Source organism: Anas platyrhynchos, chromosome 1, assembly GCF_047663525.1.
Source record: "Anas platyrhynchos isolate ZD024472 breed Pekin duck chromosome 1, IASCAAS_PekinDuck_T2T, whole genome shotgun sequence".
NCBI lineage: Eukaryota > Metazoa > Chordata > Aves > Anseriformes > Anatidae > Anas > Anas platyrhynchos.
Genome location: NC_092587.1, coordinates 149,540,565 through 149,568,242, shown reverse-complemented (window position 1 = coordinate 149,568,242; position 27,678 = coordinate 149,540,565). Strand labels below are relative to the sequence as shown.

Below are 27,678 nucleotides of genomic sequence, written 5' to 3'. Positions count from 1 at the left end.
TCCCCAGTCCTGGTCCCCAGTCCTGGTCCCCAGTCCTGGTCCCCAGTCCTGGTCCCCAGTCCTGGTCCCCAGTCCTGGTCCCCAGTCCTGGTCCCCAGTCCTGGTCCCCAGTCCTGGTCCCCAGTCCTGGTCCCCAGTCCTGGTCCCCAGTCCTGGTCCCCAGTCCTGGTCCCCAGTCCTGGTCCCCAGTCCTGGTCCCCAGTCCTGGTCCCCAGTCCTGGTCCCCAGTCCTGGTCCCCAGTCCTGGTCCCCAGTCCTGGTCCCCAGTCCTGGTCCCCAGTCCTGGTCCCCAGTCCTGGTCCCCAGTCCTGGTCCCCAGTCCTGGTCCCCAGTCCTGGTCCCCAGTCCTGGTCCCCAGTCCTGGTCCCCAGTCCTGGTCCCCAGTCCTGGTCCCCAGTCCTGGTCCCCAGTCCTGGTCCCCAGTCCTGGTCCCCAGTCCTGGTCCCCAGTCCTGGTCCCCAGTCCTGGTCCCCAGTCCTGGTCCCCAGTCCTGGTCCCCAGTCCTGGTCCCCAGTCCTGGTCCCCAGTCCTGGTCCCCAGTCCTGGTCCCCAGTCCTGGTCCCCAGTCCTGGTCCCCAGTCCTGGTCCCCAGTCCTGGTCCCCAGTCCTGGTCCCCAGTCCTGGTCCCCAGTCCTGGTCCCCAGTCCTGGTCCCCAGTCCTGGTCCCCAGTCCTGGTCCCCAGTCCTGGTCCCCAGTCCTGGTCCCCAGTCCTGGTCCCCAGTCCTGGTCCCCAGTCCTGGTCCCCAGTCCTGGTCCCCAGTCCTGGTCCCCAGTCCTGGTCCCCAGTCCTGGTCCCCAGTCCTGGTCCCCAGTCCTGGTCCCCAGTCCTGGTCCCCAGTCCTGGTCCCCAGTCCTGGTCCCCAGTCCTGGTCCCCAGTCCTGGTCCCCAGTCCTGGTCCCCAGTCCTGGTCCCCAGTCCTGGTCCCCAGTCCTGGTCCCCAGTCCTGGTCCCCAGTCCTGGTCCCCAGTCCTGGTCCCCAGTCCTGGTCCCCAGTCCTGGTCCCCAGTCCTGGTCCCCAGTCCTGGTCCCCAGTCCTGGTCCCCAGTCCTGGTCCCCAGTCCTGGTCCCCAGTCCTGGTCCCCAGTCCTGGTCCCCAGTCCTGGTCCCCAGTCCTGGTCCCCAGTCCTGGTCCCCAGTCCTGGTCCCCAGTCCTGGTCCCCAGTCCTGGTCCCCAGTCCTGGTCCCCAGTCCTGGTCCCCAGTCCTGGTCCCCAGTCCTGGTCCCCAGTCCTGGTCCCCAGTCCTGGTCCCCAGTCCTGGTCCCCAGTCCTGGTCCCCAGTCCTGGTCCCCAGTCCTGGTCCCCAGTCCTGGTCCCCAGTCCTGGTCCCCAGTCCTGGTCCCCAGTCCTGGTCCCCAGTCCTGGTCCCCAGTCCTGGTCCCCAGTCCTGGTCCCCAGTCCTGGTCCCCAGTCCTGGTCCCCAGTCCTGGTCCCCAGTCCTGGTCCCCAGTCCTGGTCCCCAGTCCTGGTCCCCAGTCCTGGTCCCCAGTCCTGGTCCCCAGTCCTGGTCCCCAGTCCTGGTCCCCAGTCCTGGTCCCCAGTCCTGGTCCCCAGTCCTGGTCCCCAGTCCTGGTCCCCAGTCCTGGTCCCCAGTCCTGGTCCCCAGTCCTGGTCCCCAGTCCTGGTCCCCAGTCCTGGTCCCCAGTCCTGGTCCCCAGTCCTGGTCCCCAGTCCTGGTCCCCAGTCCTGGTCCCCAGTCCTGGTCCCCAGTCCTGGTCCCCAGTCCTGGTCCCCAGTCCTGGTCCCCAGTCCTGGTCCCCAGTCCTGGTCCCCAGTCCTGGTCCCCAGTCCTGGTCCCCAGTCCTGGTCCCCAGTCCTGGTCCCCAGTCCTGGTCCCCAGTCCTGGTCCCCAGTCCTGGTCCCCAGTCCTGGTCCCCAGTCCTGGTCCCCAGTCCTGGTCCCCAGTCCTGGTCCCCAGTCCTGGTCCCCAGTCCTGGTCCCCAGTCCTGGTCCCCAGTCCTGGTCCCCAGTCCTGGTCCCCAGTCCTGGTCCCCAGTCCTGGTCCCCAGTCCTGGTCCCCAGTCCTGGTCCCCAGTCCTGGTCCCCAGTCCTGGTCCCCAGTCCTGGTCCCCAGTCCTGGTCCCCAGTCCTGGTCCCCAGTCCTGGTCCCCAGTCCTGGTCCCCAGTCCTGGTCCCCAGTCCTGGTCCCCAGTCCTGGTCCCCAGTCCTGGTCCCCAGTCCTGGTCCCCAGTCCTGGTCCCCAGTCCTGGTCCCCAGTCCTGGTCCCCAGTCCTGGTCCCCAGTCCTGGTCCCCAGTCCTGGTCCCCAGTCCTGGTCCCCAGTCCTGGTCCCCAGTCCTGGTCCCCAGTCCTGGTCCCCAGTCCTGGTCCCCAGTCCTGGTCCCCAGTCCTGGTCCCCAGTCCTGGTCCCCAGTCCTGGTCCCCAGTCCTGGTCCCCAGTCCTGGTCCCCAGTCCTGGTCCCCAGTCCTGGTCCCCAGTCCTGGTCCCCAGTCCTGGTCCCCAGTCCTGGTCCCCAGTCCTGGTCCCCAGTCCTGGTCCCCAGTCCTGGTCCCCAGTCCTGGTCCCCAGTCCTGGTCCCCAGTCCTGGTCCCCAGTCCTGGTCCCCAGTCCTGGTCCCCAGTCCTGGTCCCCAGTCCTGGTCCCCAGTCCTGGTCCCCAGTCCTGGTCCCCAGTCCTGGTCCCCAGTCCTGGTCCCCAGTCCTGGTCCCCAGTCCTGGTCCCCAGTCCTGGTCCCCAGTCCTGGTCCCCAGTCCTGGTCCCCAGTCCTGGTCCCCAGTCCTGGTCCCCAGTCCTGGTCCCCAGTCCTGGTCCCCAGTCCTGGTCCCCAGTCCTGGTCCCCAGTCCTGGTCCCCAGTCCTGGTCCCCAGTCCTGGTCCCCAGTCCTGGTCCCCAGTCCTGGTCCCCAGTCCTGGTCCCCAGTCCTGGTCCCCAGTCCTGGTCCCCAGTCCTGGTCCCCAGTCCTGGTCCCCAGTCCTGGTCCCCAGTCCTGGTCCCCAGTCCTGGTCCCCAGTCCTGGTCCCCAGTCCTGGTCCCCAGTCCTGGTCCCCAGTCCTGGTCCCCAGTCCTGGTCCCCAGTCCTGGTCCCCAGTCCTGGTCCCCAGTCCTGGTCCCCAGTCCTGGTCCCCAGTCCTGGTCCCCAGTCCTGGTCCCCAGTCCTGGTCCCCAGTCCTGGTCCCCAGTCCTGGTCCCCAGTCCTGGTCCCCAGTCCTGGTCCCCAGTCCTGGTCCCCAGTCCTGGTCCCCAGTCCTGGTCCCCAGTCCTGGTCCCCAGTCCTGGTCCCCAGTCCTGGTCCCCAGTCCTGGTCCCCAGTCCTGGTCCCCAGTCCTGGTCCCCAGTCCTGGTCCCCAGTCCTGGTCCCCAGTCCTGGTCCCCAGTCCTGGTCCCCAGTCCTGGTCCCCAGTCCTGGTCCCCAGTCCTGGTCCCCAGTCCTGGTCCCCAGTCCTGGTCCCCAGTCCTGGTCCCCAGTCCTGGTCCCCAGTCCTGGTCCCCAGTCCTGGTCCCCAGTCCTGGTCCCCAGTCCTGGTCCCCAGTCCTGGTCCCCAGTCCTGGTCCCCAGTCCTGGTCCCCAGTCCTGGTCCCCAGTCCTGGTCCCCAGTCCTGGTCCCCAGTCCTGGTCCCCAGTCCTGGTCCCCAGTCCTGGTCCCCAGTCCTGGTCCCCAGTCCTGGTCCCCAGTCCTGGTCCCCAGTCCTGGTCCCCAGTCCTGGTCCCCAGTCCTGGTCCCCAGTCCTGGTCCCCAGTCCTGGTCCCCAGTCCTGGTCCCCAGTCCTGGTCCCCAGTCCTGGTCCCCAGTCCTGGTCCCCAGTCCTGGTCCCCAGTCCTGGTCCCCAGTCCTGGTCCCCAGTCCTGGTCCCCAGTCCTGGTCCCCAGTCCTGGTCCCCAGTCCTGGTCCCCAGTCCTGGTCCCCAGTCCTGGTCCCCAGTCCTGGTCCCCAGTCCTGGTCCCCAGTCCTGGTCCCCAGTCCTGGTCCCCAGTCCTGGTCCCCAGTCCTGGTCCCCAGTCCTGGTCCCCAGTCCTGGTCCCCAGTCCTGGTCCCCAGTCCTGGTCCCCAGTCCTGGTCCCCAGTCCTGGTCCCCAGTCCTGGTCCCCAGTCCTGGTCCCCAGTCCTGGTCCCCAGTCCTGGTCCCCAGTCCTGGTCCCCAGTCCTGGTCCCCAGTCCTGGTCCCCAGTCCTGGTCCCCAGTCCTGGTCCCCAGTCCTGGTCCCCAGTCCTGGTCCCCAGTCCTGGTCCCCAGTCCTGGTCCCCAGTCCTGGTCCCCAGTCCTGGTCCCCAGTCCTGGTCCCCAGTCCTGGTCCCCAGTCCTGGTCCCCAGTCCTGGTCCCCAGTCCTGGTCCCCAGTCCTGGTCCCCAGTCCTGGTCCCCAGTCCTGGTCCCCAGTCCTGGTCCCCAGTCCTGGTCCCCAGTCCTGGTCCCCAGTCCTGGTCCCCAGTCCTGGTCCCCAGTCCTGGTCCCCAGTCCTGGTCCCCAGTCCTGGTCCCCAGTCCTGGTCCCCAGTCCTGGTCCCCAGTCCTGGTCCCCAGTCCTGGTCCCCAGTCCTGGTCCCCAGTCCTGGTCCCCAGTCCTGGTCCCCAGTCCTGGTCCCCAGTCCTGGTCCCCAGTCCTGGTCCCCAGTCCTGGTCCCCAGTCCTGGTCCCCAGTCCTGGTCCCCAGTCCTGGTCCCCAGTCCTGGTCCCCAGTCCTGGTCCCCAGTCCTGGTCCCCAGTCCTGGTCCCCAGTCCTGGTCCCCAGTCCTGGTCCCCAGTCCTGGTCCCCAGTCCTGGTCCCCAGTCCTGGTCCCCAGTCCTGGTCCCCAGTCCTGGTCCCCAGTCCTGGTCCCCAGTCCTGGTCCCCAGTCCTGGTCCCCAGTCCTGGTCCCCAGTCCTGGTCCCCAGTCCTGGTCCCCAGTCCTGGTCCCCAGTCCTGGTCCCCAGTCCTGGTCCCCAGTCCTGGTCCCCAGTCCTGGTCCCCAGTCCTGGTCCCCAGTCCTGGTCCCCAGTCCTGGTCCCCAGTCCTGGTCCCCAGTCCTGGTCCCCAGTCCTGGTCCCCAGTCCTGGTCCCCAGTCCTGGTCCCCAGTCCTGGTCCCCAGTCCTGGTCCCCAGTCCTGGTCCCCAGTCCTGGTCCCCAGTCCTGGTCCCCAGTCCTGGTCCCCAGTCCTGGTCCCCAGTCCTGGTCCCCAGTCCTGGTCCCCAGTCCTGGTCCCCAGTCCTGGTCCCCAGTCCTGGTCCCCAGTCCTGGTCCCCAGTCCTGGTCCCCAGTCCTGGTCCCCAGTCCTGGTCCCCAGTCCTGGTCCCCAGTCCTGGTCCCCAGTCCTGGTCCCCAGTCCTGGTCCCCAGTCCTGGTCCCCAGTCCTGGTCCCCAGTCCTGGTCCCCAGTCCTGGTCCCCAGTCCTGGTCCCCAGTCCTGGTCCCCAGTCCTGGTCCCCAGTCCTGGTCCCCAGTCCTGGTCCCCAGTCCTGGTCCCCAGTCCTGGTCCCCAGTCCTGGTCCCCAGTCCTGGTCCCCAGTCCTGGTCCCCAGTCCTGGTCCCCAGTCCTGGTCCCCAGTCCTGGTCCCCAGTCCTGGTCCCCAGTCCTGGTCCCCAGTCCTGGTCCCCAGTCCTGGTCCCCAGTCCTGGTCCCCAGTCCTGGTCCCCAGTCCTGGTCCCCAGTCCTGGTCCCCAGTCCTGGTCCCCAGTCCTGGTCCCCAGTCCTGGTCCCCAGTCCTGGTCCCCAGTCCTGGTCCCCAGTCCTGGTCCCCAGTCCTGGTCCCCAGTCCTGGTCCCCAGTCCTGGTCCCCAGTCCTGGTCCCCAGTCCTGGTCCCCAGTCCTGGTCCCCAGTCCTGGTCCCCAGTCCTGGTCCCCAGTCCTGGTCCCCAGTCCTGGTCCCCAGTCCTGGTCCCCAGTCCTGGTCCCCAGTCCTGGTCCCCAGTCCTGGTCCCCAGTCCTGGTCCCCAGTCCTGGTCCCCAGTCCTGGTCCCCAGTCCTGGTCCCCAGTCCTGGTCCCCAGTCCTGGTCCCCAGTCCTGGTCCCCAGTCCTGGTCCCCAGTCCTGGTCCCCAGTCCTGGTCCCCAGTCCTGGTCCCCAGTCCTGGTCCCCAGTCCTGGTCCCCAGTCCTGGTCCCCAGTCCTGGTCCCCAGTCCTGGTCCCCAGTCCTGGTCCCCAGTCCTGGTCCCCAGTCCTGGTCCCCAGTCCTGGTCCCCAGTCCTGGTCCCCAGTCCTGGTCCCCAGTCCTGGTCCCCAGTCCTGGTCCCCAGTCCTGGTCCCCAGTCCTGGTCCCCAGTCCTGGTCCCCAGTCCTGGTCCCCAGTCCTGGTCCCCAGTCCTGGTCCCCAGTCCTGGTCCCCAGTCCTGGTCCCCAGTCCTGGTCCCCAGTCCTGGTCCCCAGTCCTGGTCCCCAGTCCTGGTCCCCAGTCCTGGTCCCCAGTCCTGGTCCCCAGTCCTGGTCCCCAGTCCTGGTCCCCAGTCCTGGTCCCCAGTCCTGGTCCCCAGTCCTGGTCCCCAGTCCTGGTCCCCAGTCCTGGTCCCCAGTCCTGGTCCCCAGTCCTGGTCCCCAGTCCTGGTCCCCAGTCCTGGTCCCCAGTCCTGGTCCCCAGTCCTGGTCCCCAGTCCTGGTCCCCAGTCCTGGTCCCCAGTCCTGGTCCCCAGTCCTGGTCCCCAGTCCTGGTCCCCAGTCCTGGTCCCCAGTCCTGGTCCCCAGTCCTGGTCCCCAGTCCTGGTCCCCAGTCCTGGTCCCCAGTCCTGGTCCCCAGTCCTGGTCCCCAGTCCTGGTCCCCAGTCCTGGTCCCCAGTCCTGGTCCCCAGTCCTGGTCCCCAGTCCTGGTCCCCAGTCCTGGTCCCCAGTCCTGGTCCCCAGTCCTGGTCCCCAGTCCTGGTCCCCAGTCCTGGTCCCCAGTCCTGGTCCCCAGTCCTGGTCCCCAGTCCTGGTCCCCAGTCCTGGTCCCCAGTCCTGGTCCCCAGTCCTGGTCCCCAGTCCTGGTCCCCAGTCCTGGTCCCCAGTCCTGGTCCCCAGTCCTGGTCCCCAGTCCTGGTCCCCAGTCCTGGTCCCCAGTCCTGGTCCCCAGTCCTGGTCCCCAGTCCTGGTCCCCAGTCCTGGTCCCCAGTCCTGGTCCCCAGTCCTGGTCCCCAGTCCTGGTCCCCAGTCCTGGTCCCCAGTCCTGGTCCCCAGTCCTGGTCCCCAGTCCTGGTCCCCAGTCCTGGTCCCCAGTCCTGGTCCCCAGTCCTGGTCCCCAGTCCTGGTCCCCAGTCCTGGTCCCCAGTCCTGGTCCCCAGTCCTGGTCCCCAGTCCTGGTCCCCAGTCCTGGTCCCCAGTCCTGGTCCCCAGTCCTGGTCCCCAGTCCTGGTCCCCAGTCCTGGTCCCCAGTCCTGGTCCCCAGTCCTGGTCCCCAGTCCTGGTCCCCAGTCCTGGTCCCCAGTCCTGGTCCCCAGTCCTGGTCCCCAGTCCTGGTCCCCAGTCCTGGTCCCCAGTCCTGGTCCCCAGTCCTGGTCCCCAGTCCTGGTCCCCAGTCCTGGTCCCCAGTCCTGGTCCCCAGTCCTGGTCCCCAGTCCTGGTCCCCAGTCCTGGTCCCCAGTCCTGGTCCCCAGTCCTGGTCCCCAGTCCTGGTCCCCAGTCCTGGTCCCCAGTCCTGGTCCCCAGTCCTGGTCCCCAGTCCTGGTCCCCAGTCCTGGTCCCCAGTCCTGGTCCCCAGTCCTGGTCCCCAGTCCTGGTCCCCAGTCCTGGTCCCCAGTCCTGGTCCCCAGTCCTGGTCCCCAGTCCTGGTCCCCAGTCCTGGTCCCCAGTCCTGGTCCCCAGTCCTGGTCCCCAGTCCTGGTCCCCAGTCCTGGTCCCCAGTCCTGGTCCCCAGTCCTGGTCCCCAGTCCTGGTCCCCAGTCCTGGTCCCCAGTCCTGGTCCCCAGTCCTGGTCCCCAGTCCTGGTCCCCAGTCCTGGTCCCCAGTCCTGGTCCCCAGTCCTGGTCCCCAGTCCTGGTCCCCAGTCCTGGTCCCCAGTCCTGGTCCCCAGTCCTGGTCCCCAGTCCTGGTCCCCAGTCCTGGTCCCCAGTCCTGGTCCCCAGTCCTGGTCCCCAGTCCTGGTCCCCAGTCCTGGTCCCCAGTCCTGGTCCCCAGTCCTGGTCCCCAGTCCTGGTCCCCAGTCCTGGTCCCCAGTCCTGGTCCCCAGTCCTGGTCCCCAGTCCTGGTCCCCAGTCCTGGTCCCCAGTCCTGGTCCCCAGTCCTGGTCCCCAGTCCTGGTCCCCAGTCCTGGTCCCCAGTCCTGGTCCCCAGTCCTGGTCCCCAGTCCTGGTCCCCAGTCCTGGTCCCCAGTCCTGGTCCCCAGTCCTGGTCCCCAGTCCTGGTCCCCAGTCCTGGTCCCCAGTCCTGGTCCCCAGTCCTGGTCCCCAGTCCTGGTCCCCAGTCCTGGTCCCCAGTCCTGGTCCCCAGTCCTGGTCCCCAGTCCTGGTCCCCAGTCCTGGTCCCCAGTCCTGGTCCCCAGTCCTGGTCCCCAGTCCTGGTCCCCAGTCCTGGTCCCCAGTCCTGGTCCCCAGTCCTGGTCCCCAGTCCTGGTCCCCAGTCCTGGTCCCCAGTCCTGGTCCCCAGTCCTGGTCCCCAGTCCTGGTCCCCAGTCCTGGTCCCCAGTCCTGGTCCCCAGTCCTGGTCCCCAGTCCTGGTCCCCAGTCCTGGTCCCCAGTCCTGGTCCCCAGTCCTGGTCCCCAGTCCTGGTCCCCAGTCCTGGTCCCCAGTCCTGGTCCCCAGTCCTGGTCCCCAGTCCTGGTCCCCAGTCCTGGTCCCCAGTCCTGGTCCCCAGTCCTGGTCCCCAGTCCTGGTCCCCAGTCCTGGTCCCCAGTCCTGGTCCCCAGTCCTGGTCCCCAGTCCTGGTCCCCAGTCCTGGTCCCCAGTCCTGGTCCCCAGTCCTGGTCCCCAGTCCTGGTCCCCAGTCCTGGTCCCCAGTCCTGGTCCCCAGTCCTGGTCCCCAGTCCTGGTCCCCAGTCCTGGTCCCCAGTCCTGGTCCCCAGTCCTGGTCCCCAGTCCTGGTCCCCAGTCCTGGTCCCCAGTCCTGGTCCCCAGTCCTGGTCCCCAGTCCTGGTCCCCAGTCCTGGTCCCCAGTCCTGGTCCCCAGTCCTGGTCCCCAGTCCTGGTCCCCAGTCCTGGTCCCCAGTCCTGGTCCCCAGTCCTGGTCCCCAGTCCTGGTCCCCAGTCCTGGTCCCCAGTCCTGGTCCCCAGTCCTGGTCCCCAGTCCTGGTCCCCAGTCCTGGTCCCCAGTCCTGGTCCCCAGTCCTGGTCCCCAGTCCTGGTCCCCAGTCCTGGTCCCCAGTCCTGGTCCCCAGTCCTGGTCCCCAGTCCTGGTCCCCAGTCCTGGTCCCCAGTCCTGGTCCCCAGTCCTGGTCCCCAGTCCTGGTCCCCAGTCCTGGTCCCCAGTCCTGGTCCCCAGTCCTGGTCCCCAGTCCTGGTCCCCAGTCCTGGTCCCCAGTCCTGGTCCCCAGTCCTGGTCCCCAGTCCTGGTCCCCAGTCCTGGTCCCCAGTCCTGGTCCCCAGTCCTGGTCCCCAGTCCTGGTCCCCAGTCCTGGTCCCCAGTCCTGGTCCCCAGTCCTGGTCCCCAGTCCTGGTCCCCAGTCCTGGTCCCCAGTCCTGGTCCCCAGTCCTGGTCCCCAGTCCTGGTCCCCAGTCCTGGTCCCCAGTCCTGGTCCCCAGTCCTGGTCCCCAGTCCTGGTCCCCAGTCCTGGTCCCCAGTCCTGGTCCCCAGTCCTGGTCCCCAGTCCTGGTCCCCAGTCCTGGTCCCCAGTCCTGGTCCCCAGTCCTGGTCCCCAGTCCTGGTCCCCAGTCCTGGTCCCCAGTCCTGGTCCCCAGTCCTGGTCCCCAGTCCTGGTCCCCAGTCCTGGTCCCCAGTCCTGGTCCCCAGTCCTGGTCCCCAGTCCTGGTCCCCAGTCCTGGTCCCCAGTCCTGGTCCCCAGTCCTGGTCCCCAGTCCTGGTCCCCAGTCCTGGTCCCCAGTCCTGGTCCCCAGTCCTGGTCCCCAGTCCTGGTCCCCAGTCCTGGTCCCCAGTCCTGGTCCCCAGTCCTGGTCCCCAGTCCTGGTCCCCAGTCCTGGTCCCCAGTCCTGGTCCCCAGTCCTGGTCCCCAGTCCTGGTCCCCAGTCCTGGTCCCCAGTCCTGGTCCCCAGTCCTGGTCCCCAGTCCTGGTCCCCAGTCCTGGTCCCCAGTCCTGGTCCCCAGTCCTGGTCCCCAGTCCTGGTCCCCAGTCCTGGTCCCCAGTCCTGGTCCCCAGTCCTGGTCCCCAGTCCTGGTCCCCAGTCCTGGTCCCCAGTCCTGGTCCCCAGTCCTGGTCCCCAGTCCTGGTCCCCAGTCCTGGTCCCCAGTCCTGGTCCCCAGTCCTGGTCCCCAGTCCTGGTCCCCAGTCCTGGTCCCCAGTCCTGGTCCCCAGTCCTGGTCCCCAGTCCTGGTCCCCAGTCCTGGTCCCCAGTCCTGGTCCCCAGTCCTGGTCCCCAGTCCTGGTCCCCAGTCCTGGTCCCCAGTCCTGGTCCCCAGTCCTGGTCCCCAGTCCTGGTCCCCAGTCCTGGTCCCCAGTCCTGGTCCCCAGTCCTGGTCCCCAGTCCTGGTCCCCAGTCCTGGTCCCCAGTCCTGGTCCCCAGTCCTGGTCCCCAGTCCTGGTCCCCAGTCCTGGTCCCCAGTCCTGGTCCCCAGTCCTGGTCCCCAGTCCTGGTCCCCAGTCCTGGTCCCCAGTCCTGGTCCCCAGTCCTGGTCCCCAGTCCTGGTCCCCAGTCCTGGTCCCCAGTCCTGGTCCCCAGTCCTGGTCCCCAGTCCTGGTCCCCAGTCCTGGTCCCCAGTCCTGGTCCCCAGTCCTGGTCCCCAGTCCTGGTCCCCAGTCCTGGTCCCCAGTCCTGGTCCCCAGTCCTGGTCCCCAGTCCTGGTCCCCAGTCCTGGTCCCCAGTCCTGGTCCCCAGTCCTGGTCCCCAGTCCTGGTCCCCAGTCCTGGTCCCCAGTCCTGGTCCCCAGTCCTGGTCCCCAGTCCTGGTCCCCAGTCCTGGTCCCCAGTCCTGGTCCCCAGTCCTGGTCCCCAGTCCTGGTCCCCAGTCCTGGTCCCCAGTCCTGGTCCCCAGTCCTGGTCCCCAGTCCTGGTCCCCAGTCCTGGTCCCCAGTCCTGGTCCCCAGTCCTGGTCCCCAGTCCTGGTCCCCAGTCCTGGTCCCCAGTCCTGGTCCCCAGTCCTGGTCCCCAGTCCTGGTCCCCAGTCCTGGTCCCCAGTCCTGGTCCCCAGTCCTGGTCCCCAGTCCTGGTCCCCAGTCCTGGTCCCCAGTCCTGGTCCCCAGTCCTGGTCCCCAGTCCTGGTCCCCAGTCCTGGTCCCCAGTCCTGGTCCCCAGTCCTGGTCCCCAGTCCTGGTCCCCAGTCCTGGTCCCCAGTCCTGGTCCCCAGTCCTGGTCCCCAGTCCTGGTCCCCAGTCCTGGTCCCCAGTCCTGGTCCCCAGTCCTGGTCCCCAGTCCTGGTCCCCAGTCCTGGTCCCCAGTCCTGGTCCCCAGTCCTGGTCCCCAGTCCTGGTCCCCAGTCCTGGTCCCCAGTCCTGGTCCCCAGTCCTGGTCCCCAGTCCTGGTCCCCAGTCCTGGTCCCCAGTCCTGGTCCCCAGTCCTGGTCCCCAGTCCTGGTCCCCAGTCCTGGTCCCCAGTCCTGGTCCCCAGTCCTGGTCCCCAGTCCTGGTCCCCAGTCCTGGTCCCCAGTCCTGGTCCCCAGTCCTGGTCCCCAGTCCTGGTCCCCAGTCCTGGTCCCCAGTCCTGGTCCCCAGTCCTGGTCCCCAGTCCTGGTCCCCAGTCCTGGTCCCCAGTCCTGGTCCCCAGTCCTGGTCCCCAGTCCTGGTCCCCAGTCCTGGTCCCCAGTCCTGGTCCCCAGTCCTGGTCCCCAGTCCTGGTCCCCAGTCCTGGTCCCCAGTCCTGGTCCCCAGTCCTGGTCCCCAGTCCTGGTCCCCAGTCCTGGTCCCCAGTCCTGGTCCCCAGTCCTGGTCCCCAGTCCTGGTCCCCAGTCCTGGTCCCCAGTCCTGGTCCCCAGTCCTGGTCCCCAGTCCTGGTCCCCAGTCCTGGTCCCCAGTCCTGGTCCCCAGTCCTGGTCCCCAGTCCTGGTCCCCAGTCCTGGTCCCCAGTCCTGGTCCCCAGTCCTGGTCCCCAGTCCTGGTCCCCAGTCCTGGTCCCCAGTCCTGGTCCCCAGTCCTGGTCCCCAGTCCTGGTCCCCAGTCCTGGTCCCCAGTCCTGGTCCCCAGTCCTGGTCCCCAGTCCTGGTCCCCAGTCCTGGTCCCCAGTCCTGGTCCCCAGTCCTGGTCCCCAGTCCTGGTCCCCAGTCCTGGTCCCCAGTCCTGGTCCCCAGTCCTGGTCCCCAGTCCTGGTCCCCAGTCCTGGTCCCCAGTCCTGGTCCCCAGTCCTGGTCCCCAGTCCTGGTCCCCAGTCCTGGTCCCCAGTCCTGGTCCCCAGTCCTGGTCCCCAGTCCTGGTCCCCAGTCCTGGTCCCCAGTCCTGGTCCCCAGTCCTGGTCCCCAGTCCTGGTCCCCAGTCCTGGTCCCCAGTCCTGGTCCCCAGTCCTGGTCCCCAGTCCTGGTCCCCAGTCCTGGTCCCCAGTCCTGGTCCCCAGTCCTGGTCCCCAGTCCTGGTCCCCAGTCCTGGTCCCCAGTCCTGGTCCCCAGTCCTGGTCCCCAGTCCTGGTCCCCAGTCCTGGTCCCCAGTCCTGGTCCCCAGTCCTGGTCCCCAGTCCTGGTCCCCAGTCCTGGTCCCCAGTCCTGGTCCCCAGTCCTGGTCCCCAGTCCTGGTCCCCAGTCCTGGTCCCCAGTCCTGGTCCCCAGTCCTGGTCCCCAGTCCTGGTCCCCAGTCCTGGTCCCCAGTCCTGGTCCCCAGTCCTGGTCCCCAGTCCTGGTCCCCAGTCCTGGTCCCCAGTCCTGGTCCCCAGTCCTGGTCCCCAGTCCTGGTCCCCAGTCCTGGTCCCCAGTCCTGGTCCCCAGTCCTGGTCCCCAGTCCTGGTCCCCAGTCCTGGTCCCCAGTCCTGGTCCCCAGTCCTGGTCCCCAGTCCTGGTCCCCAGTCCTGGTCCCCAGTCCTGGTCCCCAGTCCTGGTCCCCAGTCCTGGTCCCCAGTCCTGGTCCCCAGTCCTGGTCCCCAGTCCTGGTCCCCAGTCCTGGTCCCCAGTCCTGGTCCCCAGTCCTGGTCCCCAGTCCTGGTCCCCAGTCCTGGTCCCCAGTCCTGGTCCCCAGTCCTGGTCCCCAGTCCTGGTCCCCAGTCCTGGTCCCCAGTCCTGGTCCCCAGTCCTGGTCCCCAGTCCTGGTCCCCAGTCCTGGTCCCCAGTCCTGGTCCCCAGTCCTGGTCCCCAGTCCTGGTCCCCAGTCCTGGTCCCCAGTCCTGGTCCCCAGTCCTGGTCCCCAGTCCTGGTCCCCAGTCCTGGTCCCCAGTCCTGGTCCCCAGTCCTGGTCCCCAGTCCTGGTCCCCAGTCCTGGTCCCCAGTCCTGGTCCCCAGTCCTGGTCCCCAGTCCTGGTCCCCAGTCCTGGTCCCCAGTCCTGGTCCCCAGTCCTGGTCCCCAGTCCTGGTCCCCAGTCCTGGTCCCCAGTCCTGGTCCCCAGTCCTGGTCCCCAGTCCTGGTCCCCAGTCCTGGTCCCCAGTCCTGGTCCCCAGTCCTGGTCCCCAGTCCTGGTCCCCAGTCCTGGTCCCCAGTCCTGGTCCCCAGTCCTGGTCCCCAGTCCTGGTCCCCAGTCCTGGTCCCCAGTCCTGGTCCCCAGTCCTGGTCCCCAGTCCTGGTCCCCAGTCCTGGTCCCCAGTCCTGGTCCCCAGTCCTGGTCCCCAGTCCTGGTCCCCAGTCCTGGTCCCCAGTCCTGGTCCCCAGTCCTGGTCCCCAGTCCTGGTCCCCAGTCCTGGTCCCCAGTCCTGGTCCCCAGTCCTGGTCCCCAGTCCTGGTCCCCAGTCCTGGTCCCCAGTCCTGGTCCCCAGTCCTGGTCCCCAGTCCTGGTCCCCAGTCCTGGTCCCCAGTCCTGGTCCCCAGTCCTGGTCCCCAGTCCTGGTCCCCAGTCCTGGTCCCCAGTCCTGGTCCCCAGTCCTGGTCCCCAGTCCTGGTCCCCAGTCCTGGTCCCCAGTCCTGGTCCCCAGTCCTGGTCCCCAGTCCTGGTCCCCAGTCCTGGTCCCCAGTCCTGGTCCCCAGTCCTGGTCCCCAGTCCTGGTCCCCAGTCCTGGTCCCCAGTCCTGGTCCCCAGTCCTGGTCCCCAGTCCTGGTCCCCAGTCCTGGTCCCCAGTCCTGGTCCCCAGTCCTGGTCCCCAGTCCTGGTCCCCAGTCCTGGTCCCCAGTCCTGGTCCCCAGTCCTGGTCCCCAGTCCTGGTCCCCAGTCCTGGTCCCCAGTCCTGGTCCCCAGTCCTGGTCCCCAGTCCTGGTCCCCAGTCCTGGTCCCCAGTCCTGGTCCCCAGTCCTGGTCCCCAGTCCTGGTCCCCAGTCCTGGTCCCCAGTCCTGGTCCCCAGTCCTGGTCCCCAGTCCTGGTCCCCAGTCCTGGTCCCCAGTCCTGGTCCCCAGTCCTGGTCCCCAGTCCTGGTCCCCAGTCCTGGTCCCCAGTCCTGGTCCCCAGTCCTGGTCCCCAGTCCTGGTCCCCAGTCCTGGTCCCCAGTCCTGGTCCCCAGTCCTGGTCCCCAGTCCTGGTCCCCAGTCCTGGTCCCCAGTCCTGGTCCCCAGTCCTGGTCCCCAGTCCTGGTCCCCAGTCCTGGTCCCCAGTCCTGGTCCCCAGTCCTGGTCCCCAGTCCTGGTCCCCAGTCCTGGTCCCCAGTCCTGGTCCCCAGTCCTGGTCCCCAGTCCTGGTCCCCAGTCCTGGTCCCCAGTCCTGGTCCCCAGTCCTGGTCCCCAGTCCTGGTCCCCAGTCCTGGTCCCCAGTCCTGGTCCCCAGTCCTGGTCCCCAGTCCTGGTCCCCAGTCCTGGTCCCCAGTCCTGGTCCCCAGTCCTGGTCCCCAGTCCTGGTCCCCAGTCCTGGTCCCCAGTCCTGGTCCCCAGTCCTGGTCCCCAGTCCTGGTCCCCAGTCCTGGTCCCCAGTCCTGGTCCCCAGTCCTGGTCCCCAGTCCTGGTCCCCAGTCCTGGTCCCCAGTCCTGGTCCCCAGTCCTGGTCCCCAGTCCTGGTCCCCAGTCCTGGTCCCCAGTCCTGGTCCCCAGTCCTGGTCCCCAGTCCTGGTCCCCAGTCCTGGTCCCCAGTCCTGGTCCCCAGTCCTGGTCCCCAGTCCTGGTCCCCAGTCCTGGTCCCCAGTCCTGGTCCCCAGTCCTGGTCCCCAGTCCTGGTCCCCAGTCCTGGTCCCCAGTCCTGGTCCCCAGTCCTGGTCCCCAGTCCTGGTCCCCAGTCCTGGTCCCCAGTCCTGGTCCCCAGTCCTGGTCCCCAGTCCTGGTCCCCAGTCCTGGTCCCCAGTCCTGGTCCCCAGTCCTGGTCCCCAGTCCTGGTCCCCAGTCCTGGTCCCCAGTCCTGGTCCCCAGTCCTGGTCCCCAGTCCTGGTCCCCAGTCCTGGTCCCCAGTCCTGGTCCCCAGTCCTGGTCCCCAGTCCTGGTCCCCAGTCCTGGTCCCCAGTCCTGGTCCCCAGTCCTGGTCCCCAGTCCTGGTCCCCAGTCCTGGTCCCCAGTCCTGGTCCCCAGTCCTGGTCCCCAGTCCTGGTCCCCAGTCCTGGTCCCCAGTCCTGGTCCCCAGTCCTGGTCCCCAGTCCTGGTCCCCAGTCCTGGTCCCCAGTCCTGGTCCCCAGTCCTGGTCCCCAGTCCTGGTCCCCAGTCCTGGTCCCCAGTCCTGGTCCCCAGTCCTGGTCCCCAGTCCTGGTCCCCAGTCCTGGTCCCCAGTCCTGGTCCCCAGTCCTGGTCCCCAGTCCTGGTCCCCAGTCCTGGTCCCCAGTCCTGGTCCCCAGTCCTGGTCCCCAGTCCTGGTCCCCAGTCCTGGTCCCCAGTCCTGGTCCCCAGTCCTGGTCCCCAGTCCTGGTCCCCAGTCCTGGTCCCCAGTCCTGGTCCCCAGTCCTGGTCCCCAGTCCTGGTCCCCAGTCCTGGTCCCCAGTCCTGGTCCCCAGTCCTGGTCCCCAGTCCTGGTCCCCAGTCCTGGTCCCCAGTCCTGGTCCCCAGTCCTGGTCCCCAGTCCTGGTCCCCAGTCCTGGTCCCCAGTCCTGGTCCCCAGTCCTGGTCCCCAGTCCTGGTCCCCAGTCCTGGTCCCCAGTCCTGGTCCCCAGTCCTGGTCCCCAGTCCTGGTCCCCAGTCCTGGTCCCCAGTCCTGGTCCCCAGTCCTGGTCCCCAGTCCTGGTCCCCAGTCCTGGTCCCCAGTCCTGGTCCCCAGTCCTGGTCCCCAGTCCTGGTCCCCAGTCCTGGTCCCCAGTCCTGGTCCCCAGTCCTGGTCCCCAGTCCTGGTCCCCAGTCCTGGTCCCCAGTCCTGGTCCCCAGTCCTGGTCCCCAGTCCTGGTCCCCAGTCCTGGTCCCCAGTCCTGGTCCCCAGTCCTGGTCCCCAGTCCTGGTCCCCAGTCCTGGTCCCCAGTCCTGGTCCCCAGTCCTGGTCCCCAGTCCTGGTCCCCAGTCCTGGTCCCCAGTCCTGGTCCCCAGTCCTGGTCCCCAGTCCTGGTCCCCAGTCCTGGTCCCCAGTCCTGGTCCCCAGTCCTGGTCCCCAGTCCTGGTCCCCAGTCCTGGTCCCCAGTCCTGGTCCCCAGTCCTGGTCCCCAGTCCTGGTCCCCAGTCCTGGTCCCCAGTCCTGGTCCCCAGTCCTGGTCCCCAGTCCTGGTCCCCAGTCCTGGTCCCCAGTCCTGGTCCCCAGTCCTGGTCCCCAGTCCTGGTCCCCAGTCCTGGTCCCCAGTCCTGGTCCCCAGTCCTGGTCCCCAGTCCTGGTCCCCAGTCCTGGTCCCCAGTCCTGGTCCCCAGTCCTGGTCCCCAGTCCTGGTCCCCAGTCCTGGTCCCCAGTCCTGGTCCCCAGTCCTGGTCCCCAGTCCTGGTCCCCAGTCCTGGTCCCCAGTCCTGGTCCCCAGTCCTGGTCCCCAGTCCTGGTCCCCAGTCCTGGTCCCCAGTCCTGGTCCCCAGTCCTGGTCCCCAGTCCTGGTCCCCAGTCCTGGTCCCCAGTCCTGGTCCCCAGTCCTGGTCCCCAGTCCTGGTCCCCAGTCCTGGTCCCCAGTCCTGGTCCCCAGTCCTGGTCCCCAGTCCTGGTCCCCAGTCCTGGTCCCCAGTCCTGGTCCCCAGTCCTGGTCCCCAGTCCTGGTCCCCAGTCCTGGTCCCCAGTCCTGGTCCCCAGTCCTGGTCCCCAGTCCTGGTCCCCAGTCCTGGTCCCCAGTCCTGGTCCCCAGTCCTGGTCCCCAGTCCTGGTCCCCAGTCCTGGTCCCCAGTCCTGGTCCCCAGTCCTGGTCCCCAGTCCTGGTCCCCAGTCCTGGTCCCCAGTCCTGGTCCCCAGTCCTGGTCCCCAGTCCTGGTCCCCAGTCCTGGTCCCCAGTCCTGGTCCCCAGTCCTGGTCCCCAGTCCTGGTCCCCAGTCCTGGTCCCCAGTCCTGGTCCCCAGTCCTGGTCCCCAGTCCTGGTCCCCAGTCCTGGTCCCCAGTCCTGGTCCCCAGTCCTGGTCCCCAGTCCTGGTCCCCAGTCCTGGTCCCCAGTCCTGGTCCCCAGTCCTGGTCCCCAGTCCTGGTCCCCAGTCCTGGTCCCCAGTCCTGGTCCCCAGTCCTGGTCCCCAGTCCTGGTCCCCAGTCCTGGTCCCCAGTCCTGGTCCCCAGTCCTGGTCCCCAGTCCTGGTCCCCAGTCCTGGTCCCCAGTCCTGGTCCCCAGTCCTGGTCCCCAGTCCTGGTCCCCAGTCCTGGTCCCCAGTCCTGGTCCCCAGTCCTGGTCCCCAGTCCTGGTCCCCAGTCCTGGTCCCCAGTCCTGGTCCCCAGTCCTGGTCCCCAGTCCTGGTCCCCAGTCCTGGTCCCCAGTCCTGGTCCGTTTTTACTCACAAGGTCTCCACTTGTCCATCACCCTCCCCCAGCTGGAGCTGGGTACACTCTAATTGCTCCCTCACATAAAGGGCAACCCCACCCCTTCATTTCCCCCGCCTGTCTCTCCTAAAGAGGATGTAGTTCTCCATGATTGTGTTCCAGTCATGTGAGCTGTCCCACCACGTCTCAGTGATCGCAAGGAGATCGTGGCCCTGCATCCGAACGCAGACCTTGAGCTCATCCTTTTTATTTCCCACGCTCCGTGCACAAGCACTTTAGGGAAGCAGCAGGTACAGTTACCCCGGGGAGGATGCAAGAAGAAGATACTGGACGGGGGATTGGGAATGCTACCTTCTCTGAGGAGCCCTCAGACAATCCTATGGGAGAGTTCAGAAGTTTTTCCCTGTCTTCAACAGTGACAGTGGTGTGAAATGTGTTCATCTGATCCGTGGCAGTATGGAACAATGCTAGGGCTGCATGGTATGATGAATGTGACCTTCTGTCCTACAGACGCTTCTATAAGCACAAGTCTAAGAAAAACAGAGTGGTTAATGTACATTTATGTAGTTCTTGTACCTTACAAATGAATGTTTTAGCAATTCGTGTCAATAAAGAGCTTGAAGGGAAATGTATTTGTAGGCTTTTACTTGAAGTCTCTGATATCTGGGGGGGTTCAGAATAGCTGCTGACTATTATGACTATCGCATGGGACACTATGCAAGTCTCTGTTATCTGGCCAGGAGACTAAGGAGACGGGGTAAGCTGAAGAAAGACTAAAAGACAAAGTTTGCAGGGGATGCTGCACAAGTCACTTACAGCCAAGCTGGACAAAGGAGAAGGACCAGAGGGACGAAGACAATGAGCCTTCCGCATGAGAGACCCCCAGAGGGACCACCGGAGACTGTTACGCATGCTCCAGTAGGAGGGTTTGGATTCTGGAAACTAATTATAATAACCCTGTTTTTTTTAGAAGCAGTAATGAACATGCGTTAGCCTAGGAGCGTAAAAATCAGCTGCTTGATGTAACTGGTGTGCGTCTTGGTGGAGCAGAGATTCCCGGTGCACCCAGCGCTGTTTGCCTACCTCTATTCCTTTAATAAATTGTAAACTTTGATTATAGTCCTATTTTGAGACTGAGCCATTTATAAGAGTAGTGAGGACTTCACCCAGCCCTTCTCTGTCACCTTTAGCTCCCCTCCCTTCCCCCATCAAACCTAGTTTAAAGCCCTGGTAATCAGCCCAGAGAGCTTGCTCCCCAGCACACTTGTGCCCCACTTGCCCAGTCCTGGTCCCCAGATTTTTGCACCAGGAACATGATTCCACAGAGCCTTCAAGCCTTTCTGTAGCTTTAAAGATGCTGAACAGCCAGGGAGACTCGGCCTCCCTTCTCTGTTGAGTTCGGTGCTGCCTAGCCTTCACATTTTCAGTACTCAGTAGCGTCCCCCAGGCTCTCGTATTTTGAGAGGGATTGCACTCCCCTTGCATCATATGGGAATCCCAGTTTTCTGTCTCAAGGGTGAATGGTGTAAGGCACTCTGAATCATTGCAGGTTGTCGTTGTTGTCCATTGCCGTGTAAATTAAGGTCATGCAAGTACCTTCTACCGTTTCTTCTTCCCTTTCATTTGTTGTCTGGTTTCTACCAAATATTAACATATTTGGTGAAATGCCTTAAAACAACATTACTTTTTAATTAAAAACTTTTTTTTTTCTCTCTAGGTCTGCCAGTAGCTGACAGAGTAGAAAGGTGTGCCTCTCTCTCTTTTTTGTATAGAGTTAGAGGCAAGCCTGATATCCAGCTAAGACGGACAAAGGAGAAGGACAAGGACAAAGCCTGGGAGGAAGACTATGAGCCTTCAGCACGAGAGACCCCCAGAGGGACCACCGGGGACTGATATGCATGTGCCAGTGGGAGGGTTCGGAATCCGGGAACTAATTATAATAACACTGCCTTTTCTAGAAGTAGTAATGAACATGTATTAGCCTAGGAGCAGAAAAAGCTGCCGCCTGATGTAACGTGTGTGTGTTGGAGGAGCCCAGACTCCCCGCGCACCCAGCGCTCTTTACTTGCCTTTTATTAACCCCATAAATAAATCTCATAAAGCTAAGTTGACTCGGAATTTATAACAGTATGATGAAAAGTGTTGCACTCCAAGTTGGGAAGGGGAGAGGAAAATGCTCATGTATACGTGAGAATTGTACTCAGACAGCTGATTACACCTTTGCATACACCTTTTAAGGGAAAACTTTAAACCCGAGAAGCAACAGGCAGTTTTCTACGTTTCTTGATATGATAACATGATGTATGATATAGGTATGATATCAAAGGATGATATCATACCTGTAGTCTGCTGCAGGCTGAAAACTAGCCTGTGCCTCAGGTACCGTTTTATGCCTTTGCTTTTGCTACTACATCCCTGTAAGCCTTCAAAAGAGAAATGAAATCATCCTACCAGAAGAAACACCGTCCAGAAGACACTTGAGTGTTTAGAGCCTGAATTCTCACTGAAACCAAAGGCAGGGATCTTACTGACCTGAAGAAAGAGGCTTTAATCTCTCCTGGCTTGTTTACTCCTGAAGGAGCGTGAAAGAGATGCATGTCCTTGTATGTGAAGAGGAGGTGAAGGAACAGCTAGTGCAAGGAACACACAAATCCGTTGCGCCAGACTAATAGGTGGCTGGCTCTGAGCTGGGAGACTGCAACAGAAACATAGAACTATCTAGGTTGGAAGAGACCTCCAAGATCATCAAGTCCAACCTCTGACCTAACACTAACCAGTCCTCTACTAAACTATATCACTGAGCTCTACATCTAAATGTCTTTTAAAGACACCCAGGGATGGTGACTCCACCACTTCCCTGAGCAGCCTGTTCCAATGTCTAACAACCCTTTCAGTAAAGAAGTTCTTCCTAAGATCCAACCTAAAACTCCCCTGGGGCAACTTTAGCCCATTCCCCTTGTCCTGTCACCAGGCACGTGGGAGAACAGACCAACCCCCACCTCCCTACAGCCTCCTTTAAGGTACCTGTAGAGAGCAATAAGGTCGCCCCGAGCCTCCTCTTCTCCAGGAGGAACAAGCGGCTCCCTCAGCCGATCCTCGTGGGACTTGTTCTCCAGACCCCTCACCAGCTTCATTGCCCTTCTCTGGACTCGCTCGAGCACCTCGATGTCCTTCTTGTAGAGAGGGGCCCAAAACTGAACACAGTACTAGAGGTGCGGCCTCACCAGAGACGAGTACAGGGGGACAATCACTTCCCTAGCCCTGCTGGCCACACTGCTTCTTAGACAAGCCAGGATGCCGTTGGCTTTCTCGGCCACCTGAGCACACTTCTGGCTCATATTCAGCCTACTGTCAACAAATACTCCCAGGACCTTCTCTGCCAGGCAGCTTTCCAGCTCTGCTTGGGGTTGTTGCAAGCCAGGTGCAGGACCCAGCCCTTGGCCTTGTTAAACTTCATACAGTTAGCCTCAGCCCATTGGTCCAGCCTTTCCAGATCCTCCTGCAGAACCTTCCTACCCTCAAGCAGATCGACACATACACTTAACTTGGTGTCGTCTGCAAACTTACTGAGGGTGCACTCAATGCCCTCATCCAGATCATCGATAAAGATATTAAAGAGGACCGGCCCCAGTACTGAGCCCTGAGGGACTGCACTAGTGAGTGGCCTCTAACTGGATTTATCTCCAATCATCATTACTCTTTGGGCCTGGATACCCAGCCAGTTTCTAACCCAACGAAGCATACACCAGTCCAAGCAGCCAGTTTCTTGAGGAGAAAGCTGTGGGAAACGGTGTCAAAAGCCTTGCTGAAATCAAGGTAGACCACATCCACAGACTTTCCCTCATCCACAAAGCAAGTCACTTTGTCATAAAAGATCAGGTTCATCAAGCAAGACCTGCCTTTCATAAACCCATGCTGACTGGGCCTGATTGCCTGATTGCCCTTCAAGTGCTGGGTGATGGCACTCAAGATGATCTGCTCCATGAGCTTACATGCATTCAAAATTTAAGTCTAATTTTACAACTTTGATATGCAGGAAAATAGAACTTTTTTTTTTCTTTTTTTTTCTTCTTTTTTTATTTCTTAAAGATAAAATGCAGTGTATAATAGGAGAAAAAAAATCAACAGATATGAATTCCTAAAGACTGAAATTCTGAGAATTTTAAATTCCCCAAATTCAAATTTCTTTCATGAATTAAATTGCAGAAACAAGACAAAGAGTTTCTACTTTGTTATTTTGAATTGTATAATGTAATGTATTTTATTTGCTGTTTCTTGGGGATTGATAAGAAGATAAGATCTTGATCTCACACATGTAAAAAAGCAAAAATAGACCCTAAGCACGTAAACCACATTCCTAATCTTTCCTTTTTCCCCTCAGCTGAAAAGTCATGAAGATAGAATGGAGGATTTTATTTATTTATTTTATAAATTCTGAAGAATCTGATTAGGGAGAGTTCAAGGATGGAAATCTGTCTTTGAGTTATTTGATATTACTGCATAATATTTTGATAGCGATATTCAAGAGTGTACTCTAATCACAACTCTTATCATCATTGTTATTGCTATTATTACCATGCTATTTAGTTTCCAAGAACAGCTTAACTTTTATCCTGTATAAATATATGTATATGTCTAATTTTATCTTGTTTGCAAAACTCTGAAGATGGTTACAATTCAAATGGCTCCAAAAATTACAATTTAGCAAGCAGCTAGTGAATGTACTGCATCCAAATTCTTGATCTGTCTGCACACCATAAAACTTTCACCAGTTTCTAGAACACGGAAAAAGAAAAAACCTTAGTGCTAGCTATCCATTGAAAAAGTGACAACTCCTAGAGGAAAAATTGTGATTAAATTTAAACAAATGAGACAAACAAAAACAACTTCATAAATTACCAGGGGCCACATAGACACTAAAAAGATAGCTCTGGGACACTGCAGTCATGAACAAATCAGTACTATGCCACCACAAAACAACACACAAAACACTCTTTGGCTGTTATGTACCTTCATCAGGTGGAAAATACTTAGCACTATACCACCAAATAAAATGTTTGTCAATTAAATTGTAATGGTACTTTCTCCAATTTTGCTGTCATTCCTCAAGCAGTAAGAGTTTAATTTGCCTGTATAGCTTATGTCAGTACTCTAGTGGAATAAATATTGTCAGAAAAAAAAAGGAAAAAAAAAAAAAAAAGAAAAAAAAAAGTGTTTTCTCTACATAACTACAATGATTTAGTTGGTATAAAAATGTGAATTTATAATAGTAATTGTAATAAAATATCATGTGTTATATCAGAAAAACAAAGTTTTTGGTACAAATGTGGTCAAAATGTTTGTAAAGCCTTTGAAAAACTAGTGTTGATCAAATTTGAATATCACAGCTCTAATTTTATACTTCAATTACAATGTCCAATACCCCTTATGACTCTTCTTTGTATTATATATAATTTATTTATATGATTGCTTGTTCCCCATCTCCATGACTATGATAACTGAATATTCCATAGCTAATGAAGTGTTTACATCTAGTTTACAGGCAGGGAGATTACAGAGTATACAGAGTACAGATTCATGTATCACCAATATGTAATTATGAAATACATTACAAACTTGACCAAAATAAGCACTTAAATGCTATCCAATGTATACTTAAGGGACTTAAGTCCTCAATGTTAAAATTGTCTTGGCATCCAAAAAGTATGCTTCTAAACATGTCCAGAAGTTTTGACAGTGCTTAACAACTCAACAGATTACCTTATACTACAAGACTCTAAGGAACTACAAACTAAATATTTATCTTCCTGTCTCATCCATGGACTTGCTCTAGTAGGTGTTCCCAGAACAAGCCTGCTGAATTCATTACCCCACATGCAAGATACAGCTGCCAGCTGTGGTGCCATCATTACTTCTTAAGAAGATAATAAAAGCAAAACTGTTATTCAGATACAAGAAATTATGTTTAATTTCCTCTTCTCACTGGGGGAATTTGAATGAGGTTCTCCTAAACACTGAAGTACACAGTGGTATTCAGCATAATACATATGGTATATCTAGATGGGATATTTTGTCTTTTCAAATTTAATTCAATTTATAAAGAATAATTAAAAAGAACAGAAGTAGCAACTTAGAGCATGTATACAGGACTAGGTGCAAACAGTCTCATGCACAAATTAGCTTGACATCATGGGTATGGTTCTGTGGTGCTTTGTCCACAAACCACCAGACTCAAGCTGGCTCAGTGTAACCTTCACATCACTTTGGAAGAGCAACCAAGTGTCTGCCAGCAACTGTGTATGACTCTATATACTGCTGCTTATTATACTTGTCAGAGGAGCTATACAACTCTCCAGGATTTCCTTAATTTTGAAAATATTTTGAAGAATTAAAGAATAAATTTCAGTCTCTTGATTACAGGCTAGTAAATGACTGTCTAAAGCTGTTATAAAGGAAGCTTTCTTTGCTTTTCTGTTCATATATGTGGTAAATAGACAGTGACTACAAATTATGAGCAAAGGAACTAAATTTCTTTTGGTGTTATGAAAACATTAAGGCCAATGTTGTTAGCTACCAGCTGTTGTTAAAAGGGAAATTTATCCTCTGTGTACATATATATACATACACACACCACAAATGCAGGCGTCAGTGTTAAAATCAATGTTTAGCCATGTCGATGTGTCAGAGCTATTTCAACTATAGCAATCATGAAAAATCTACGTATAAATGTAGATAGATGTGAGTATGTTACCTCTGTTCAAAACCTACTGCTTTGTACTATGTTAATATATGTGAGCTGTTCTTTTCAGTGCATTCTTTTGCAGTTTACAGGAATGATTGCTGGAATTGAAATAGGAGATATCAGGCATGCTACAGAATAAGAACTCATTGCAGACCATGGGAACATTCTGATATTTTTTCAGGTCTTAACATGTGTCATAAGTTTTGTTGGCATATTCTAAGACTCACATTCTAGTGTTCTTTCATAAGGAAAAAAAAAAAAAAAAAGATTTGACCTACATGTCCTACTTTTTGAAAAGTTGAAAAACAGACTCTCAGATCTTGAGTAAACTGATCCAGCTGACCATCTATATCATTATTGTCCTTCAGTGCTGATAGTTAAAGCTCTAATTCCAGTGGGGAAAGAACTCACTTGAAAACCTAGACATGAGCTTTTAAAATGTCAAAATGTAAATTAAAAAACTAGCAAACAAACAAACAAACAAACAAAAAGATGGGAACTCATGAATGCTATTTTATTTGCTGACAGCTTTAAAAAAGAGTAATACTCCTTTTGACCTCCACAATTATCAATTTCTTATCTGGCTTTTCTTTTTGTTGTTTTTCCAGGTTTTACAATGTTTCAACACTAAAGAAGAAAAATAACAATGAATTGTATCATGTGTGCTTCAGTGTTTTCTGCAATGCCCAGGGGTTCCACTTGCTTTTAGTATACTCAGCACAGAGACGGGCTGTGCTAAGCACTTCATCAAATTTGTAGTCAAGGTGCAAGTGCAATAATCATTTTCTGTGTAATTTGCCTTGGGACAACATTTTTAGCCAAATACCCTCTCTTCTTCCTTCTGTATCAGTATAGCCTAGCAGCTTTGAGTGAAACTGAAAATCTGAGCAAAATTGTTCCTGAATTTCTATTGTCCTTTTTTAAAAGCTGCACATACCTTAAAATAATTTTCACATGGAAGAACCAAAGGGGTCTTTTTTTTTTTTTTCCTTCTTTTCCTATATTCCTGACTGAGGAAGACATAGAAATATTAACACTATAAAAATAATAAACTGAAAAATGCAACAGGTTTGATAACAGATGACCGAAATGCATACATTGGCCAATAATTTACTCAAGAAGTTTAGTGAGTGTCTGAAAATTTTTTAATGTTATGGACACGGATCAGTCCATCCTGTACACAGCAAAAATCTACTCTCCTGCACTTATATACCATTTCAGGAGGGTATGTCTATAGATTCCAGGGCATATATGCTTTATCAGATAATTTCCAGAAGTATTGCAGAAAGATTTGCCCTTCCATTTAATCTAGAGGTTCTCTTTTGTGTTTCATGGTGTACAAATATCACTCTGGATAGCTGAAGTACGACCTTCCGATTATTTCAACTTTTAGATATGGAAAAACAACATAAAAAATGAAAACACATGAAAACACACACAAAAAAATGTTATGATAATATTATTTGAATGCCACATATATTCCTCAGAGAAAAGCTAAGTCGAAGGGTTATATAGTATGGAAATAGCTGATGTTCCCTAAAGGGAGCTTGCCTAGTGGATGAAAACCAGTTTAAATCACTTGTAAGGGTTCACTTCCTCCAAGAGATGAATGTGCAGAAGAACGATCCAGTGTGGATGAAAAGGTTCATCCCTTAAAACCTATTCTCTATGAGTATTTAATTTGGTGTTTACATTGATTTAGCTCAGATGAACAACTCAAAATCTTTTCCTGTGAATGAGTCTTGCATCGCCTCTTTCAAAAAAAAAAAAAAAAAAAGGCTTTTTTTTGTTTGTTTTGTTTGTTTGTTTCAGTCAAAAAATAAAATGTACTTATGCTTCATATAAGTTTGTTTGATTCAGAAGTGGAAGATAAGGATTGACTACTTTCCTGAAACTCTTAAAAATCTCCCACAAAACTGTTTTATCAAACCACATTTCTGATAAATCTGAAGGTGACTTCCATTCCCTTTATATTGTAGATTAAAAAATGACAGATTCAGCAGGCCAGTAAAACAGTACAAGTTATCTGAAGTAACAGAGAATAGAAAGACAACTTTTTTCTTGCAGCTGAAATGCCCATATCAGTAGACAATAACATATTAGCCTTCTGAGGGAGATGGAAATGTGATCCTCCCCCTCCACATGATCTAAAAATATTGTTACCCACACAGTTTATGAGATGGCAAACCCCATCAGTATGTTTGAGACCAGTCTGGGCTTTGCAAGAGAGTTCAGACTACAGTCTAGTTAGGAAAGAGATAGTCACTGAGTGTCTTAAATGAGGGAAGCTTTTACAGACATGGAAAGAGAAGATATTAAGAAATTCTGAAAGTAACATAGAGGTGGTAACTGCAGTTGCAAGGATCTTAGCTCTGTATTAGGTTTCACTAAATCTTTTACTGCTTTATGGAATAACACTGGTTTATGTGTGAGTAGATGGTATTTACTTGATTACATGAGGCTAAACTGAAAGCCAATCTCAGCTTCCACAATATTATATCCTAATTTCTTCTTTCATGGAAATGAAGTAGGCTCAATCATCAGTGAGCTCATGACTATGTGAGCTATGAGTCACATTATGCAGTGCAACTACTGTTCAAGTCAGTAGGGCTGGAATTCCTCTCACTTATCTTCTGGAATGTGTCTAATCTGGCCTCTTTTGGATGCCTACTTTAGGATGAGATGAATCACACCGCAGCGGTGCCTGTTTTTTACCACTAACTGCAAAAGAACTCTAGTTAACTGGCTCAGGTGCATATTTCTACTACATGGATATCTAAATCTAGGTGAGACAAGTTCCACTTGAATGTTTTTGTTTCTTTCTTTCACAGAATCATAGAATATTCCGAGTTGGAAGGGACCCACAAGGATCATCGAAACCAACCTCTGGTACCACACAGGTCTACCCAAAAATTCAGACCATGTGACTAAGTGCACAGTCCAAACACTTCTTACACTCTGACAGGCTTGGTGCCATGACTACATTCCTGAGGAACCTGTTCCAATGAACGACCACCCTCTTGATGAAGAACCTTTTCCTGATATCCAGCCTGAATGTTCCTTGTGGCAGCTTGACTCCATTCCCTCGGGTCACTGGTCACTAAAGAGAATAGATCATCACCTGCCCATCCACTCCCCCTCATGAGGAAGCTGTAGATCACAATGAGG

At 58.7% G+C, this 27,678-nt stretch overlaps 1 long non-coding RNA gene across 1 annotated transcript in view; it reads left to right on the top strand.

Annotated features, from left to right (window-relative positions):
- The window catches only part of LOC113839794 (uncharacterized), a 32,735-nt gene extending 12,902 nt beyond the window's left edge, over positions 1-19,833 (top strand). Inside the window, exon 2 of the long non-coding RNA XR_005269790.2 lies at positions 19,486-19,833. This is a non-coding gene — a long non-coding RNA (uncharacterized lncRNA). The remainder of the gene's footprint in view (positions 1-19,485) is intronic.
- The last annotated feature ends 7,845 nt before the right edge of the window (positions 19,834-27,678 follow it).